The sequence below is a fragment of the Mauremys mutica genome, chromosome 3, assembly GCF_020497125.1.
Source record: "Mauremys mutica isolate MM-2020 ecotype Southern chromosome 3, ASM2049712v1, whole genome shotgun sequence".
Lineage (NCBI taxonomy): Eukaryota > Metazoa > Chordata > Testudines > Geoemydidae > Mauremys > Mauremys mutica.
The window spans coordinates 126322154-126341428 of NC_059074.1; positions in this window are offsets into that span (position 1 = coordinate 126322154).

Below are 19275 nucleotides of genomic sequence, written 5' to 3' on the forward strand. Positions count from 1 at the left end.
GCAATCAGCCTTGCAAATATAAACTGTCTTTGTCAGGAAACAGGCCGGAAGTAAACTTGTAAATGAGCAAAAGGAGAGAAAGCTGAGCTTTTACATCCCCCATTGGCGCTTTACTTACCAGGGAACCAGGACTGAAGACTTTGCAGGCCCCAAAGACTGCCTTTCATTATACAAAGAGCATAATTGTTGGCTAAGCTTCTTACATTTCTGGTTCACAGGTACAGTGTGTCTATACTGGCCAAATTTGATGAGCAGGTGACTCATCAATATTTATATTGGAGATCCTTATAAATAACCCATCAGATTTCCATGCTCATTCACTAAGCTTACAATTATATCACCTACAGTAAACCCAGAGTGCTCCCATTTGGATACAGTTTATGGAGACAGATTTGTACATTGCCTGAAATAAACAGCATCCAGGTTGCAACCAGCTTTGAATGCTGTACAATCTGCCTGCAGAATTATTCTGTCGTGTCACTTCTGTGCTGTGTTGCTCACAAATATGTCCTTTGGGCATTGGGTTCCCAAGAAAACTCACTAAACCTGAATAGCCACTTTAGGCTTTAACATTGTTGACACTATAGAAATGATTAAATTAGCTTTCCTAGTTACAGAATGCGCAAAACCAACACAAAAGTCAATGACAATTGTAGAGAATAATTAGCATGTTCTATGCTCTATGACTCTATTTATTTTGTATATGGTGCACTCTGTTAGTTGACAAGGGGCTCTCAGTCTCCTACTGATGCGCAGACGAGGGTAATCTATTGGGGTGTCGCCAGGAAATGCCAATCCAAAGCCTAGTGCATCAACTGGGAGAATGGAACCAAAGGGCAAATTTCTATTCTTAGCGACACTGGTGTAAATTTGGAGTAACTCGTTTGAAGTCAATGGTGTCCCTCCACCTTTACACTGAGTCAGAGGCAACGGTTAACTCTCGATAGTGGGAGGGGGCACATGACCAAGTCTGAGTATGAGGTGGCTTGTATGACCTTATATCCAACAATTAAACAAGAAATAGTAATTACCTTGAGGAGAAGCTTAATTCTCATTATAGAACTTCACATTAATAACTCATCACGGGTCATTTGAGCTGAAAAATCAAGATGCTTATGTTTGATCAATACATATTAATGACTGTGAGCACCTACAGGTTTCATTAAAACACTGAAATAATGATTTCTGTTTAATTAGACAATTATTTTTCTCTATAAAAGATTTTCCAGTTTCAATACTGTAACTTTCCACAGTATAAATCACTTGCAAATATTTTTTGCTTAAAGAATTAATTTTAGCTGAAGAATTGAAAGTTCTTAACTTGAAGTGCATTTCCCTCATGAGGAGCAGCAGCACAGCCATGGGGGTCAGGGCAGCAGTGGGTGAGCAAGCGCCTCAGGGAGCAGCTCATGACAGCCGGGCTCCACGGGCACAGGGCAGCTCCAGGGAGCATCACCAACCGGCACTTGGCTCCTTGGGCAGGGAGTCAAGAGAGCATCTGGGGTGCAGTTTGGAGCTGTACTGCCCGCCCAGCTAGGGAGCCTCCAGCTGTGCAGAGGCGGCCTGGCTTGGGGAGCCAGGCAAGGAGGGCTGCCAGGCAGCTAGCCAGCACCCTGGCTCCCACAGCGTGGCGAGCCAGGGGCCCGAGCAGGACAGGTGGCTCCCACCAGCTTCCGATCAGCTGGCTCCTGGCAGGAGGCAATGTTTTTCAAACAGTTTGAGAAACTCTGTACTAAAGGGAAGGCAGAAATCTGGCACGAGACACCCTATTCCCCTCCTCCCCCACCCCCATGCATTGCCTCTGCACTGAGTAACTGAAATCTACTTCTCTGAGTGTTTTCCTTGGGGCTTTGTTTACACTATCTATTTTGTGGTTAATGTCTATGGTATCGTTCTGTCCCTTGGCTGAAGTCCCTATCCTAATTCTTACTGACTGCAGCAGCACCTCCTGCTGTGTGCAAATCTGACCAACCTTGCGTGCCCTTGCTGTTGATCTCCATTTGCAGCCTGAGCCTGTTGAGTAATGGTGCTCCTTTTTCTCTCTCCTTCTCTGTTTTCCATTCTACACACTAGCACAGCCAGCTAGAGTTCATTTTAAGGACTTTTTTCCAGAATAGCATTGAATATATCCTTAAATGTTGCCATATAAAATGTACTGTAAATATGTCTACTCCAGATAAATTTGGATGCACAGTAAGCAGAAACCAAAACGTGCAGTTTGCGTCATAAATCTATAGCTTTACACCGAATAGAAATAACATAAAGATTGGCTTACAGAGGTGGAAAAGCTTGGAGATATACATACATGTGCACGCGCACGCACACACAGAAGAGATAGGCCTAAGCAGCAGAATTTGGATCCAAGATGCCTCAGATTTGAGGGCTGTATGGAGCTGGCACATTTGTTTCTCTCACTATTGAAATATGGGCCAGCCATGAAGTTTGGGTTTGATCTTTCTTGAACTTTGGAGATGTTTGGAATCAGCTTTTGGTGCTAAACCATCTTTACTGGCAACATATATGCAAGGAGCATTTTACACCTACTCTATACTCATTTTGCACTGATGTAAATGACTACACATGGTGTAATACAATGGTGAATTGTAATGTCTACACGTCCAGTGAAGGGTAAGGGCCCAGGAAGAGACAGACACATCCTGGAGGTGACTCCATGGCTGTGCATCCTAAGTGTCCCCAGGAGGGCTTCAGCTTCCTTGACCATGGGATGCTGTTGAGCAGAGATGGGGTACACCTATCAGGGAAGGGGAACACTATCTTTGGATTCAGACTGCTAAGCTAGTGAGGCAGGCTTTAAACTAGGTTCAACAGGGGCAGGAGACAAAAGCCCACAAGTAAGTGCAGAACATGGAGACCAGGGTGAAGGGTCAGAATCTGGGGGAAGCATGGGTAATCATAGCAAGGACAAAGAAGAGACGATAGGGAATATAGAAGGGAAGATTAATGAACATCTTAGATGTCTGTATACTAATACAAGAACTATAGAGAACAAACAGGAAGAACAAGAAATACTAGTGAATTGTGACATAACTGGCATCACAGATTGGTGGGATAATTCACATGACTACAATATTGGTAAAGAAGGGGACAGTTTGTTCAGGAAGGACAAAGTAAGGACAAAGCGAGGTGTTGCCTGGTATATCAAAAGGCAGATCAGAGGACTGGAAAAGGGCAAATATAGTACCTGTCTATAAAAAGGGAAATTAGTACAACCCAGGGAACTATAGAGCAGTCAGCTTAACTTCAGTACTTGGAAAGATATTGGAGCAAATAATCAATTTGTAAGCACCTGCCTAGAAAATAAGGTGAGACATAACAGTGAACATGGCTTTGTCAAGAAAAAATCATGTCAATCCAATATAACATCCTTGTTTAACAGGGTAACAAGTGTTGTGAGTAGGGAGAAGTAGTAGATGTGAAATATCTCAACTCTAGGAGGGTTTTTGATACTGTCTCACATGACCTTCTCATAAGCAAACCAGGGAAAATAGCAAACTATAAGATGAGTGCACATCTGACTGGAAAATAATATTCAAAGAGCATTTATCAATGGTTCACACTCAAGCTGAAAGGCATATCAAGTGTATTCCCACAGGGAACTGTCCTGGGTCCAGTCCTATTTAATATCTTCATACATTATTTGGATAATGGCATGGAAAGTATGGTTATAAAGTTTGTGGACAATATTCAGTTTGTCAGCAGTTTGGAGGTCACAGTTAGAATTCAAGATGTTCTTGACAAACTGGAGAAATGTTATTAAGAGGAGGGTGGTAAATTATTCTCCTTAATCACTGAGGACAAGACAAGACGTAATGGGCTTAAATTGCAGCAAGAGAGGTTTAGGTTGGACATTAGGAAAAGCTTCCTAACTCTCAGGGTCATTAAGGACTGGAACAAATTACTTAGGGAGGCTGTAGAATCTTTGTCATTGGAGGCTTTTAAGAACAGGTTAGGCAAACACCTGTCAGGGATGATCTAGTTCAGTGGTCCTCAAACTAGGGCAGCTGCTTGTTCAGGGAAAGCCCCTGGCAGGCCAGTTTGTTTACCTGCCGCATCCGCAGGTTCGGCCGTGGTTCATCACTCCAGGCCAATGGGGGCTGCAGGAAGGGTGGCCAGCACGTCCCTCGGCCCCCATTGGCCTAGAGCAGTGAACTGCAGCCAGTGGGAGCCATGATCGGCCGAACCTGCGGATGCAGCAGGTAAACAAACTGGTCTGGCCCGCCAGGGGCTTCCCCTGAACAAGCGGCGGCCCTAGTTTGAGAACCACTGGTCTAGTTAATACTTACCCCTGACTTAGTGCAGAGACTGGACTAGATGACTTATTGAGGTCCTTTCCAGTCCTACATTTCTATGATTCTATGAGTTGAAACCAAATTGGGAGCATCTGATTGATCTATGGATAGTACTGTGTTATTATTTATATATATATATTATTTAATTCATTTGTATTACCATAGGGCCTATAAGCCCCAGTCGAGGACCAGGACTCACTGTGCTAGGTGCTGTACAAAAACAGAACAAAAGATGGTCCCTGCCCCCAAAGAGCTTACAATTGAAGAAGAAGATAAGAGACAACAGATGGATACAAACAGGGACGTGCGAGGGAATAATGAGATAAGTTTGGTCAGCATGGTTGGCACACCATCAGCCTAACCATTTTCAAGTTTTTTCTAGGCAACATGTCAAAGGAGAGTTTTAAGGAGGGATTTGAAGGAGGCTAATGAGGTAGCTTTCCGAATGTTTACAGAGAATCCACCCCTCCCCCACCAAGAAACAAAGGAGAGAAGAGTAGAACTCTCACTCCCATACTGCATTTCTCCTCTCTTCCAAGCATCCATTTGACTCATCATTCTGCAATATGCCACATGTTTGTCACATGGAGTGTATGCAGCCTAACATTGTGTCACGGGGAAAGAGTTTTGTGGTTTGAGAGGACATTGGATGTGAACCTCCTGACAGGAAAGATCTTCAAAAGGGAGAAACTTCACAGGGATTCATTGAAAAGAGGTCTTTAAAGTAGTAAAAATAATGATCACTCTGACGTTTTAATAAGATCTCACAGCCTCTGGCAGTATCTCCACTGATAAGCGCCACCAACAGAACCACTTCTGAGAGAGGAAATTGCAAAGAGCAAACAAGGTCAGTCCATTCTCCTACCATACGTCCACTTGTGAATCATTCCTTCTGAGGAAGGGTCATGTAACAGAGGAGGCCATACACTGTCAGTGTAGACCCCATAATAGTCAGCATCAGGTAAGCCAATCAGGAATAAACCTTGGTTCCAACAGGCTTTGATTACAATTAATTAACATGATGCTGAGCATGATTTGGCCTGGTCTACCCTGACCATTAACTTGTGGTCAACATTGTGACATCTAACTCAATTGTTCACATGCATGTTTAAACACACTAACATCCTGTACTGTACACAAGGCCAAAGAATAAATCAAATCTCACCCTGCCATAGAATTGCTTTTGTGAAATTTGTGTAACCACACACACACTCTTGCTCAACATACTGTCTCCTGTTCTATAGAAAAGGGCTAGATCTGCCATTCAGGCAGCTCTCAGGGTTTGAGACAGCTATGAAGTCTATTTTCTGGGGACCTTTCTGAAAGATTGATCAGAGGTGATCCATTTCACCCTCCAGTATGCAAAGTTGTAAGCTCTCTGGGGCAGGGAAGTCTTTTTGTTATGTGTGTATGGTGCCTACAAATTAAGGCCCTGACCCTTGACTGGGTCTTAGGTGATGCTGCAATTCAAATAATAATGATACGTTTTATAGCAGACAGATCTGAGGGAGCACAGATCTGTGTGGTGAGTCCTGAAAAACTGATTCAAACCCAGAAGATCTTAATCAATTTAGAACAACAGCACAAATTTAAGAGCACTGAGGGCATTTTGATTTGTTGGTTTGGGAGAATGGGGGTTCCCCTGCCAATTTTATTCTGGAATGCTTTATGGGGGAAATAAAAGGTACTTCTGCTTTTGATCATCATGAAAGTTAACTGTTGTATAATGCTGGGTGAGACAGATGAGGAAATATAGACTAGGATCTGTATTCTGTGTATGCTGCATAAATGTTACAGCACCTGTTGTGAGATGTATGTGCTGGCTTAGGCAAATATACAGTGTTTGCTATTTCTTTTCAAATGATTACTAGTAAATCAAACATACAAATGGCATGTGGGTTCTGATTCTTTAGCAGAGTGTATATATGTCATCAGTTGGCTTGTTTATTACAATGGCAGCATTGGTGCTAGAAGGAAAACCTTCAGTACTTTGAATGTGGAAAAGTCTGTAATATTCCAAATATTTCTAACAAATCTAAGGAGCAGGGAAGACTTGAGTTTGATAAAGAACAATTCTATTGTCCTCTGAGGCTTCTAGTGGCTGTATGATAGGCCAAGGCACAGCTGAGAAAAGAACTGGAGGAGTGAAAAATTCCCATTAAAGAGCTCTGGCCTGGCCAGAGCTTTCTTGCTTCTGGTGAAAGCAAAGAACAAGTCAGTGTCAGACATTAACACATCATATTCAGGGCTGACTGGGACACTGCTACATATGGCAGACCCACCAGACAGCTTGTCTAAATGATAAAACAAAGGTCTATACACGCATCTGCCAGACAGCTTCCTGATGCATTACCACCCATCCCTTCCACGCTGAATCAACAACTCCAGGCATTCCTGGAAAATACTGTACATGTCTCCAGTGCCTTCTATCCTAAAAGAGAAAAGTCCATAATACAATCGAGGTGGGGGTGGGGAGAAGAGGGGGAAACTCTTGTAAAATAGCTCAACTGCTGTGAATGCAGCAGTTGGATTTACACCCTCAGCACTTGGATTCGATACCCTCAGCACTTACGTGGGATACTGATTACGAAGAATCGTTATCTTCGATCATCCAGTCTTTTTGTACTACGTTAGGGTCTAATCTTGCAAGCTGCTCAGCATTTCCTGCAAGGTCCTGAATATACTCTATTCCCCTGGGCTTCAATGGGGCTTGATGATGTTCAACACCCTGCCGAAGGTGCCCAACCTCTCGCAAATTAAGATTCATTGATCAGGCAAAATAGTCCAAACACTGCAGTGTTGTTCTGTGCTTAGGGCTTGTAGTTCTGTTGGGCTGGAACTTCTTTAGAGAGGCTGCATTAAATATTAAACAAGTGAAAATCCATCCTTTCCTTTGAGATGGGGTAGGAGAAGAGAAAGAGAAGCAAGCTCCGTGGTTGGCTACACTGGGTCATCGAAGAGTTTAAGCTTGACTGTTAACCCTTGAAATGCCAGTCTCACAAAACAAGGAAATGTCGTATGATCGGGACTTGTATGAAAACAAAGTCTCTGCCCTTTCAATCTAGGTAGCCCCTGTTACATAATCCTTCTACTCAGATCATTCTTAAGTGAAGAAAGACAACAACTGTTGCTTTTTTAAAAAACTGCATGTAGAGCAGCTGAGTCTGTTTTTCAAAGCTGAAGAAAATCATTCTGGGTAAAACTTTCAAAAGTACTTGTGTCCCATTTTCAAAAGCAACAGGCACAGAGCTAGCTACGTTCCATTGATTTTCTGTTAGAAGGTAAAATTTTCAAGAGCACCTGTATAAACCTGATTAGAATCCAGTTTCACTCCCTTAGGTAACAGTGTTGGTGGTTCTGAAGACATAAATGACATCAGTGGGCATGGAATTCACATTTTATTTAGTTGACTAACAAACACAGATGCCATGGTCACCGTTAAATTGCTTACTTGTAGCATATGAAAGAAAACTTGTGACCCTTCCTCTCCAGAACCACAGGTCTCTGCATTTTGTGCTAACATGTGCTCCCATTAGTTGGAAGTCACATAAAGGTGCTTATCTACTTTCTAGGTCAGCCACTAAATGGTGGCAAAGGCACGAACATCTGGGTATGTCTGATTCCAACCAGCAAAGTGAAGGAGTGGAAGTAAAATAGCTAGTCTCTTAGCCCTGGTGTCTTCACCGCTGTCAGTCGACTACTGTCGCTCCCCCGTCTACTCTGCCTGTGCCTCTCATGCCTCTGGAGTACAGGAGTCAATAGGAGAGCACTCGGGGGTTGATTTATCGCATCTAGACTAGACGCGATAAATCGATCCCCACTGGATCGATCGCTGCCTGCCGATCCGGTGGGTACTGTAGACATATCCTTAGTGACCATTCAAGACACTTGCCCAACATACTTTGGTTTTAGGCAAGAATGGCATTGTCTGTGGTGAGGACAACTGCATCCAAGGGGAGCTCAGGAAAAGTGTGTGGTGGCCACAAGGAGCGATTGCAGCCCTTGCTCCTGTGCCAGCCAAGCCTGGCAAAACTTAGAGCAGGCCTTTAGCTGCTCTAACTTGTGCCACTGGTGAAAGGGCTCTATGGGATCTTATGCAAGTGAAGGATAGATGTAGGGGAGCTCTGCTGTACCACATGTCCCTCTTCCTCCTATGATATGGGGAGGAGGGGCAGCTGGCACAGGACCTAGTACCAGTTATGCTGGTGGAAAGTTCCCATGTTGGAAATGGAATTCTGCCCTGGCCAGCTACAGCCAAAAACCACCCATTCTGTGCCACTTGATCAGCTCAAAGTGGCAGAGTCCAGTCCCCAGAAAATTAGGCATTTGTCCTAAAACCAGTGCTAGCAATAATGGGATCATTAGTGTAGACTGGCTGCAGGCAACTTTATACAATCATTGTCTAGATCTGTTCTGAGCATGGTTAGATGAGACAGTGATAAAAATGTCTATGGTTTGCCCACGTTAGCACTCCTACCATTGTTAGCAGCGGTGGAGCTGCACTGGTTCTAGAAATGCCTAACATTTTCAACATAGATGTAATCAAAGAAACCAAGTATAAGTGAAGAATGGTGACAAGTGGGGAAAATGCTAATTGTTGTTCATATTTCTGTGACTTCTTGACTGATGTCTGCTATTTTTCCTCTGAGATTTACTCTAATATGCTCTTCGCTTTCGGCATTGGGGATTGTATTGCTTTCATTTAGCATCGTAAGTGATATATATTTGCTTTCTTGTTCCTATAGAATGCAATGCTTGAGGACAAGTATTGTTTTCCCCCTAGCTAGACTACTTAGTATTTTTGGTTCCATTCTGCTAATGTTCTATAGACTTCATGGGTTTTTGTTCTCTTAAAATCTGTGGGTCTAAGTTTGGCTTGTAACTCACATATAATATAAGCTGACAGGAGTTGTGTTTTCAGGAGAATGATTACACAGAATAATTCATAGTTTTTTCTTCTAGGCAAACAGACTCATTTTCAAACTGCATCATTCTTAAGATGACTGGTTTCATTCAGTGTCCGGATCAGTAATGAAGCATTGTGATATTCAGAGTCCAGAGGGCCCTGACAGCTGCTCTGGTCATTCTGGACCACAGATGTATGGAGTATGATTTTTTTTTTGTCCATAGTGATGATTAGTTCAAAATGATATGTAGTTGGGGGAAAAGTAACATGCAGCTATGTGAAAGGTACATCTTAGTGGACTGATCACAGGAGTCAAACCCTAGCTCGACAGTCTTGAGTAAATAACTTTGATTCTTCCTCAAATCTGTAAGCAGGGCTCACAATATCTACTTGCTTTCCAAAATCGTTGAAAAGATCAACTAATTAATCTTTGTGTAAAGCATCTAGAAAGTATAAATGTGAACAATTATTTCCCATGGGAATGCTGTGTGTTGGGAGTCCTTCAGCTATTCTACAAGGCCATTCTCAACTCAGTAGATATACACGCTTGTTTAAGTAGAGGGAAGGGATTTATAACAGTGTGTTCCATGAAAAAGAGAATTAACGCTATGCTATGGGAGTATTGGAACTTGCTGATGGTGTTGTGTAAGTGTGAGGTCTATAGATACTAAATATGAGTGGGCAACTTCAGGAGACTGGCCTAAGCATTCATCCAAAAACCAGACTCTCAAGCGTCTCTAGTATCTGAAAAAAGTTTTGTTTCATTGCTTTTTCCTTTCTTTACGTGCTGATGGTATTTCCTGTTTGTAACACAGCTGGAAGCAAGAAGTGCCTGAAATTTTGTTAAGAAAGTCAGGTGTCAAGAATCTCCCATCAGAGTTTTGTAGACTTTCTAGGATAAACCTTTTCATGTTTATCCGATCCTTTGCTTCATAAGTTAACCCATCACTAACAGGAACATTGTCAAACAATTATAATTTTTGTTTTTTTATTTTTAGATAGTTACCTGCAAACACACCCAAGTCCTTCCTTATGTCCTCATGCCATGTGTATGTATAATAAGTATGTATTAATAATACTTCTAAGGCATTTGTGCCTGCACTACCTACATGCATTTTTCTGAATTTAAACTTGCAATACCTCAGTTCCCACAAGGAAGAGGAACAAAGTTCCTCTCTCTTTCCCCTTAAAATAAAGCAGTGTAGTCTATTAGTCTTTCTTGTAAAAAGGGTGGTAGTGGTTGTGTTAAGGATTTGGCACAGGAGGCAGGGGCGGCTCCAGGCACCAGCACGCTACAATCCCCCATGTCTGTGGGAGACTACACAGAAAAAAGGAGCGTTGGCTGAAGGAGAACTACCTGACGGATCACCTAAGGAGGAGAGAGTCTCCTAGTGGTGAACAGAGGATCCACATGCTGTGAGGGCCCCAGAAAAAGGGGTGTATCCTAATGGTCTCCCCACTGTTGTCAGTGGCTCGTGTAGCTAACCATCTCTTTCATTGGCATGAACAGAATCTAATTCCGAGGGGATGACAAAAATAGAGCATAGTCCAACATCATCTAGATCAGATAAGAATAGAGATTAAATGAGGGCCTGGTGTATTTTCTGGTGGTCAACACTAAGGCAACTCACAGAGCATGAAACAGCAGCGATGACTGTGTGGGTGGAAGCACACAAGCAAGAGCTGGGCTCACAATGGTTTCTGGCCCTGAGTTAATTGAATTGTTACTTCACAGAATGCTGACAGAGCAGGAGAGTCTTGCTGGTGGATTCTCTGCCTATGGTGAGGCTAGAGGGGAAGCTCTTTAAAAGTCATTGTAAGTAAAAGAACGCAGCTGAAAGGCATGGAGACAATTGGGAGAAGCGATCCAAGAGATTTGCAGGTGCACGTGGGAGGGGAATTTCAGTAAAATGAATCAAGTATCAGAGGGGTAGCCGTGTTAGTCTGGATCTGTAAAAGCAGACATATCCACTTCGTCGGATGCATGTGACGAAGTTGGTATTCACCCATGAAAGCTTATGCTCCAATATGTCTGTTAGTCTATAAGGTGCCACAGGACTTTTTGCAGTAAAACGAATGGTGCAGATATTGGTGGGAGTGAACCAGGATATGGAAGTGCACAGGTGGAAGGGGTTAGGAAGGAAGGAATTGCTGTGGGGGCATAATTTGTATGTACTAGAGATGGGCCTCAATAGGAGTACCACACTCAACCTCTTTCCTGAAACTTTGGAGAAGTACAGATCCAGACATTGTTGGAATTTTTATACATGCATGATGATGTTGTACCATGGCTTTTTCAGCATGTGTTAAGGATGGCTTCATTACTCATGAATCGCAAAGCTATCAGTGAGTTTTACATAGCACACTTCTAACACTGCCACTAAAGACTCGATATCTCACTTCCCCATCATTATGACCCAGTTCTCTATCTGAAAATCAGCACCAAGATACTCCACTAACAGAACATAAAATAAATGATATTCTGGGCCTGCATGGGTGGAACAGCCTGCAGTAAGCGAGGGCTTGGCTTGCAACCATTCTTGTGCGTTTGTTTGTTTGGTTTGTTTTTTTGTCCCAGAGTCAACTGAGTCAATATATGACAGTACATGTACATCCAGGATGTTTACAGGAACCTACTACCGGTAGAAAACCTCATAAAAAATCGATGTTGGTCTTGGAGGCTAACACAATGCAAAGCAGAAGGCAGTGGAGTTACTCGAGATTTATCCTGGTGTAACTGAGAGCAGAATGTGACCCAGTGTATCCAGACCACAGCACTGGGGATTGGGGCTCTGCATTCTAGTGTCAGCTCTGCCCCCAGTATCTCGGCCTTATTTTCTCTATCTCCCTGTAAGGTTTATCCTTGTATCTCCCTGTATAAGGGACATAGAGACAACAGCACTTTTTCAAAGCTCCTTGGCTACTGAGCATTGTTTGGTGCCTTTCGCCCCAATTACACAGAATAATGCATGAGACTTTCGCTCATTAAATGTACCCTAGATCACAGCTGACAATAACGTGCCCCCTAAATTAGCCTAGGAGCAAATACAGCCTTATCATTTTATTAAATGTAGCAACAATAGAGAGAGGAGATCACGCAGCTACAGCACCTCCCAAACCCATCACATGAAGATTTGGAACTATGATAATAAACTGATGTCCCACAATCGGAGGTAATCTGCTGATGGCAAAGAAACAATGTCACCAAACAAGTTATTCAGAAGGTGTGGCACTGTTTCATAAAGATGAAGAGGAGTTGCTATTTTTTTCACCTGTCCTACCCTGGCCAGGTTGTCATGCTAGATATTTGGAACATGACTACATGGTTATAGTCGATGGCGTAACCATGTGATGCAGACAGATGAAATTATTATGTAAATTACACATGTACAGAAGAAACTGGGACTGAAACACTGAGCCTTCAGCTCCAAAAAGCTGCAGGTCTCTACCAGTTAAACTGAAGGAGAAATCGTAAACCACACACTAGTAGTAGGTCTCTGATCTTCTCTGTGACCAGGCGCTGCTAGAGCGTAATATGACTTGCTTATATACACACACATGGACCACAAGGTGCAACTAAATGCTACATTTAGATGGATAAATTTGAGGAGGCCTGTGCTAACCATTCCAGCATAAGAGATGATGTGAGTGATTCAAGATTCTGCAGAAAATATTTGGAGCTAGGTTCAAACCAAAATACAGTTTCAAACACCCCTGAACTTTGGATTGTTCAGATCCAAATATGTATCAGACCTAGGCAACTGAAGCCCATGTCTACCACACATACCTAGTTTATACAGCATAATTAATTTCTATACCATTGAGTAGCAGAAGAAAAATCTTTCTTCAAAATTTATATTTTCACTGTTAATTTTATGGGCTTCAGTATGATTTAAAAAAACAAAAAACAAAAAAACAATTCCCCTATAGGGGGTTATTAACTTTTTTTTTTCTACAGACACTTCAGTGACAGTAAAGACTAGGTCTGCTTCAAACTCTGCTAAAGACATAAATTACTCCTATTTATAGTCAAGGAGAGAGGGAATTATTTTGGCACAAGGGCCTTACAAATTTCACCTGAGGCCAGCTGTAAAATGATAGGTGATAACCCACAAGTGAAAATTATACATCTTCACTTCCCTGGAATAAGCAGAATTACCTGTTTTTAAAATTTAAAAAAAAAAGTCTTTCACCTAGGAGATCAGAACCAATTCAAGATGTCACAGATAAGACAACCCTTTCCCACCCATCCCCTTTAAAAAAAAAATAATTGTGTTTCAAGTCAATTGCCTACCCCTTACTAATTCCTGGAGCCATGCTTTTCTTTTATGAAATTAACTTTTTTTTAAAATTATTATTATTATCATGGAGAAGGGTACAAAATAAGTTTGAGTTGTGTGGTTGAATCTGAGTGCTCATATACTAATCTAGTATAATCCTAGTTAATTCTGTTTTGAATAGGAAGAAAATGCTGTTCATAAAGGGTTAATGTCTACACTGTATAGTGTCCTGGTAAAACATGAAGATAAGGATAGGTAGCATTTCCTTCCTTTTTAATCAGTGAGGAAAATCATAGAAGATTAGGGTTGGAAAAGACCTCAGGAGGTCATCTAGTCCAACCCCCTGCTCAAGGCAGGACCAACACCAACTAAATCATCCCAGCCAGGGCTTTGTCAAGACGAGCCTTAAAAACCTTTAAGGATGGAGATTCCACCACCTCCCTAGAGAACCCATTCCAGTGCTTTACTACCCTTCTAATGAGATAGTGTTTCTTAATATCCAACCTAGAACTCCCCCACTGCAACTTGAGACCATTGCTCCTTGTTCTGTCATCTACCACCACTGAGATCAGCCTAGCTCCATCCTCTTTGGAACTCCTCTTCAGGTAGTTGAAGGCTGCTATCAAATCCCCCCTCACTCTTCTCTTCTGCAGACTAAATGAGCCCAGTTCCCTCAGCATCTCTTCATAAGTTATGTGCCCCAGCCCCCTGATCATTTTCATTGCCCTCTGCTGGACTCTCTCCAATTTGTCCACATCCTTTCTGTAGTGGGGGGGCCCAAAACTGGATGCAATACTCCAGATGTGACCTCACTAGTGCCAAATAGAGGCACTTCCCTCGATCTGTGCTTCCCTCAAAATGAAGCATAGAAGGCTCTATACACCAATATCTTGCAATTTTGTGTAGTCATTTACACCTGTGTAAATTGAGGTCAAAATACCACTGAATCAGAATGGCTGGGCCTGATTTTCCAATGTGTTGTCACTTACACCAGCGCAAAGTGGATGTAAAATGGTATCAAGTCAGAATGGTTGTGGGTTTTTTACACTAGTGCCTGTGTAAGTGACTACACAAGGTACAAGGCAGTCAGGATTAGCCCAGAGATGTTAAGTAACTTGTCCAAGATGCACAGGAAGTCATAACAGACCTAGGAATAAAACTCACAATGCCTGAATCCCTACTTTCCCTATTAACCATGTTCCTTCATGTGCCTGTGTCAAATAGCTGCACTTTAAAAGACACCTCTGCAAAACATGGTGAATGTTTATTGCATCTGAAATAAACTTGAATGTGTTGAAGTTACCAGGATCTCTGTCGTCTTTCTCCCTGTGCTGAAACATAAGGGAAATAAATAGAAAGCACAGGATCCACAAGGGGACTTAGGCGTTACGACACTGAATGTCGCAATGTCTATTCTTTACACACCTGGAAAATCACAGGAACAACGACATGATCAACAAGGTTGAAGTCAAACTCAAACAGCTTCATGGGACTAAATTAAGGTGCCCGGATAATCTCCATCCAAGAACATTAAAGGCACTGGCACATTAAATTGAATGCCCAGTAGCAAGAATTTCTAATGAATCTATAAACTCGGGGGCGGGGGGAGGGGGTCATACCCTATGTCTGGAGAATTGCTAAAATAGTACCTAATTGAAGAAAGGGAAAAAATGGGATTGGGGAAACTACAAGACTGTTAGTTTGCAAGGTCTTGGAACAAATTTTGAAAGAGAAAGTAGTTGAGGAGACAGCGGTAAACGGTATTTGGGATAAAATACAACATGGTGTTACAAAAGGTAGATTCTGCCAGACCAATCTGATCTTTTTTGAGAAGATAACTGATTTTTTAAACAAAAGAAATGCAGTAGATCCAATCTACTTGGATTTCAGTAAGGCATTTGATACAGTTCCGCATGGGAAATTATTAGTTAAATTGAAGAAGATGAGGATTAATATGAGAACTGAAAGGTCGAGAAGGAACTGGTTACAGAAGAGACTAAAATAGGTCATGATGGAAGGTAAACTCTCAGGCTTGAAAGAGGTTACTAGTGGAGTTCCTCAGGGATCAGTCTTGGGACCAATCTTATTTAATGTTTTTATTAGTGACCTTGACACAAAAAGTGGGAGTGTGCTAATAAAATTTGAGGATGACACAAAGTTAGGAGGTATGCCAATACAGAAAAGGACTGGAATATACTACAAGAACATCTGGATGACCTTGAAATCTGGAGTAATAGAAATGGAATGAAATGTAATAGTGCAAAATGCAAGGTCATGCACTTTGGGACTAACAACACGGATTTTTGCTATAAGCTGGGGACTTAGCAATTGGAAGCAACAGTGGAGAAAGACCTGGGTTGATCACATCCTCCATCCATTGGTTGATCACAGGATGACTGAGTTATCAATGTGATGCAGCTGTGAAAAAGCCTAATGTAGTGCTAGGATGCATCAGGTGAGGTATTTCCAGTAGAGACAGGTTATATAAGGCACTGGTGAGACCTCACCTGGAATATTGTGTGCAGTTCTCGTCTCCCATTTTAAGAAAGATGAATTCAAACTGAAACAGGTGCAGAGAAGGGCTACTAGGATGATCCAAGGAATGGAAAACCTAACTTATGAGGGGAGACTCAAAGATTCGTTTAGCCTAACCAGATGAAGGCTGAGGGGAGATAAGACTGCTCTTTATAAATACCAGGGAGGGAGAGGAGTTATTTAAGTTAAGTGCTAAAGTTGATACAAGAACAAATGGATATAAACTGGCCATCAACAAGTTTAGGCTTGAAATTAGAGGAAGGTTTCTAACCATCAGGGGGGTGAAGTTCTGGAACAGACCTTCCAAGGGGAGCAGTGGGAGCAAAATACCTAACTGGCTTCAGGACTGAGCTTGACAAGTTTATGGAGGGAATGGTATGATGGGACTGCCTACAATGGCGTGTAGCCAATCTGCAACTGCTAGTAGCAAATATCCCCAATGGCCAGTGATGGGACATGAGATGGGAAGAGCTCTGAGTTACTACAGAAGATTTTTTCCCAGGTGTCTAGCTCTTGGGTCATGCCAAAATGCTCAGGGTCCAACTGACTGCCATATTTGGGGTTGGGAAGGAATTTTCCCCTGGGTCAGACTGGCAGAGACTAAGGGGGAGAGGAGGTTTCGCCTTCCTCTGCAGCATGAGGTACAAATCACTTGCAGGTTTAAACTAATGTAAATAGTGGATTCTCTGTAACTTGAAGTCTTTAAACCATGATTTGAGGATGTCAGTAACTCAGCCAGAGATTATGGGTCTATTACAAGAGTGGGTGGGTGAGGTTCTGTGGCCTGCAATGATCAGGTGGTCAGACTTGATGAACATGATAGTCCCTTCTGGCCTTAAAGTCTATGAGTTAGGTTCCTAGGCTCCCTATACAAGGAATGCAGAGAGAGAGAGAGAAAGATGCCTTGGAATAGGATCCAGAAAGCCAGCCCTGGGAGAAGGAGGTGCCTACACTAGCGAATGGGAGATGCCAATGAGAGGGATGTACCCAAATAATCACCCCTCTTATGAAGATAAGTGCCTAAATCTGGGCTGCAAGGAGGCACCTATCTTGCTTGCAATCCACAGATCCTGGGGAAGATGAGCACTCTTCCACTGAAGTCACCTGTGGGGCCTGAACAGATAGGTTTGTGCAGAGACTGTTTAGATCTGCATAAAGCAGCCAAGGAGGTGTACCTCCCTTATAACCTTTAGCCCAGTGGTTAGGATACTCACCTGGGATGTGGGAGACCTCTGGTTCAAGTCTACTTTCTGCCTGATGAGAAGGGTTTAGAATAGAGATCTACCCCCTGTCAGGTGAGTACACTGGACTATGGGATATTCTAAGGTTGGACTCCCTCAATCTCTCCTACTGAAGTTCCACTTTAATTGAATGTTAATTGGGCCAGAGAAAGAGCTCCAGTGACTCTACAGTCATTGTTCTCTTCCTTCTCCTCCCCTCCCCTCCCTGCATAGCTGTTTTGTGCACATCTAGGTAGCTCCTGAGCAAACCTACCAGATCAGGCCCCACAGGCAGGTTAGGTGCAGGAACGCCCATCTTCTCCCAGTATGTGGATTGCAGTGGGGGTTAGATCAGAGATAGGCATCCGGACTCCTAGTGGGAAGCAGAAACAGAGGCGCTTAGGGAATTTTTTATGGAAAATGTAGGCGTCAAGTGAGTTTAGGCACCTACAGGGTTAGGCAGCTGGCAAGTGAGAGCTTTGTGGATCATAATAGAGCCTAAAAACAGGACTTAGGTGCCTAAATGCCTTTGTGGATCCAGGCCAAAGATACTAATTAGGGAGGGGAATGGCAACAATCAGATGTGAAACTGGATCCAAATCTGAATGCTCCCCCAAGGGGTTGTTTGAATTCTGGATTTTGCTCAGGCTGCTTATAGAGAGAGCTCTAAGGTGAAAAGTTTAGATCCAAATGATCTGGCCTGTCCATTAGTCCATGGATTTGAACCAGTATGAGCATTCAGTCCTGGGGTTCGTCTCTAATGCTGCTGCATGCAGGTGCATTCTGTAACAATATATGGGATTGTAGTGATTTTACTCTTTTGGTCATTGATATATCGTGAACTCAGACTTCAGAGGGGGGAAACTGGACAAAGAGGAGGAAAATGTCCTTGCCTTTCCCTGAATGGTGGCTGAGAACAAGTGCACGCTGCCATGAAATGTAGGTGCTGCTTGACTGATAATTCTAGGCACTTGAAAGGGCAGCTTGCGTTTTTAGTTCACACGTGGCCACCTTTTCCTGACCTTGCCTGGATCTCAAAGCTGCCTTAATCCCCTCCGCAGGAGACTCCTCTAGCAGTGTAATCACTTAATTTACGCCCACCCAGGGTTGCTGTCAAAGGGAGTCTGTGAGGAGTGACTCTTTATTGCTTTTGTTGGGGAGTGGGAGGAGAAACCGCTGTAGACTGAAGAGAGAGAGGGAAGGAGAGAGAGAAATGGCCATGGAAAAGAAATGCCCAAATATGTCCTTTCAGTGTCAGTGTATTCCAGGGAGTGATCATCATCATCGAGGGGCATATCTGGGAGTGACTATACAGTGCATGCATGTGATATTTATATGTGGGAAGATGGAGGGCTCACAGAGTGAAGAGGAAAAATCAAGACCCTATGCTCATTACCATCCGAATTTCCTCATCTCTTATAGAGAGGGAAGCAGTCTGAAGGACTGGGCATTTTCTATTCTATAAGCAAGATGCTTTACACACTACACACCATATGTCTCAACTGTGTATTATTTTACAATTAATCCTGAACTTTGAAAAAAAATAGTTATTTGTTTGTACAAAAGCTTCTTCTGTCAGGATCGATATGTGGCAGCACAAATTGAAAAACAAACGTAGCCTAAAAAGCAATCATTTGCAATGGCACTGGGACACACACACACAATTGGAAGGTCTGCCTGTATTGGAGATTAATTCATGAAAAGAAAAAAAACAACTTCTGAACCAAAGAGCCGCTTGCCTTTTAAAGTTTCAGAACAAATGTGTCCTTGACAGACATATTAAGGGTAACTACAAAAGAGAAGTTACCTTGCCAGAACAGGCAGGGAGCTAGAAATATGAGGAAGTATAATTTCCCCATCTGCAAAGATCCACAAGTGGAATGGGAGAGTGTGTGACAGGGTCAGACATGTGTGTGGTGCTGTCACCTTTTGAGGGTGCTCCATGGAGTCGGAATCTGTGAAGAGCAAGAAGAAGGGCTACGGGAATTGAGCAGACTGGGGAATGGATGAGCAGTGGGCAGCCC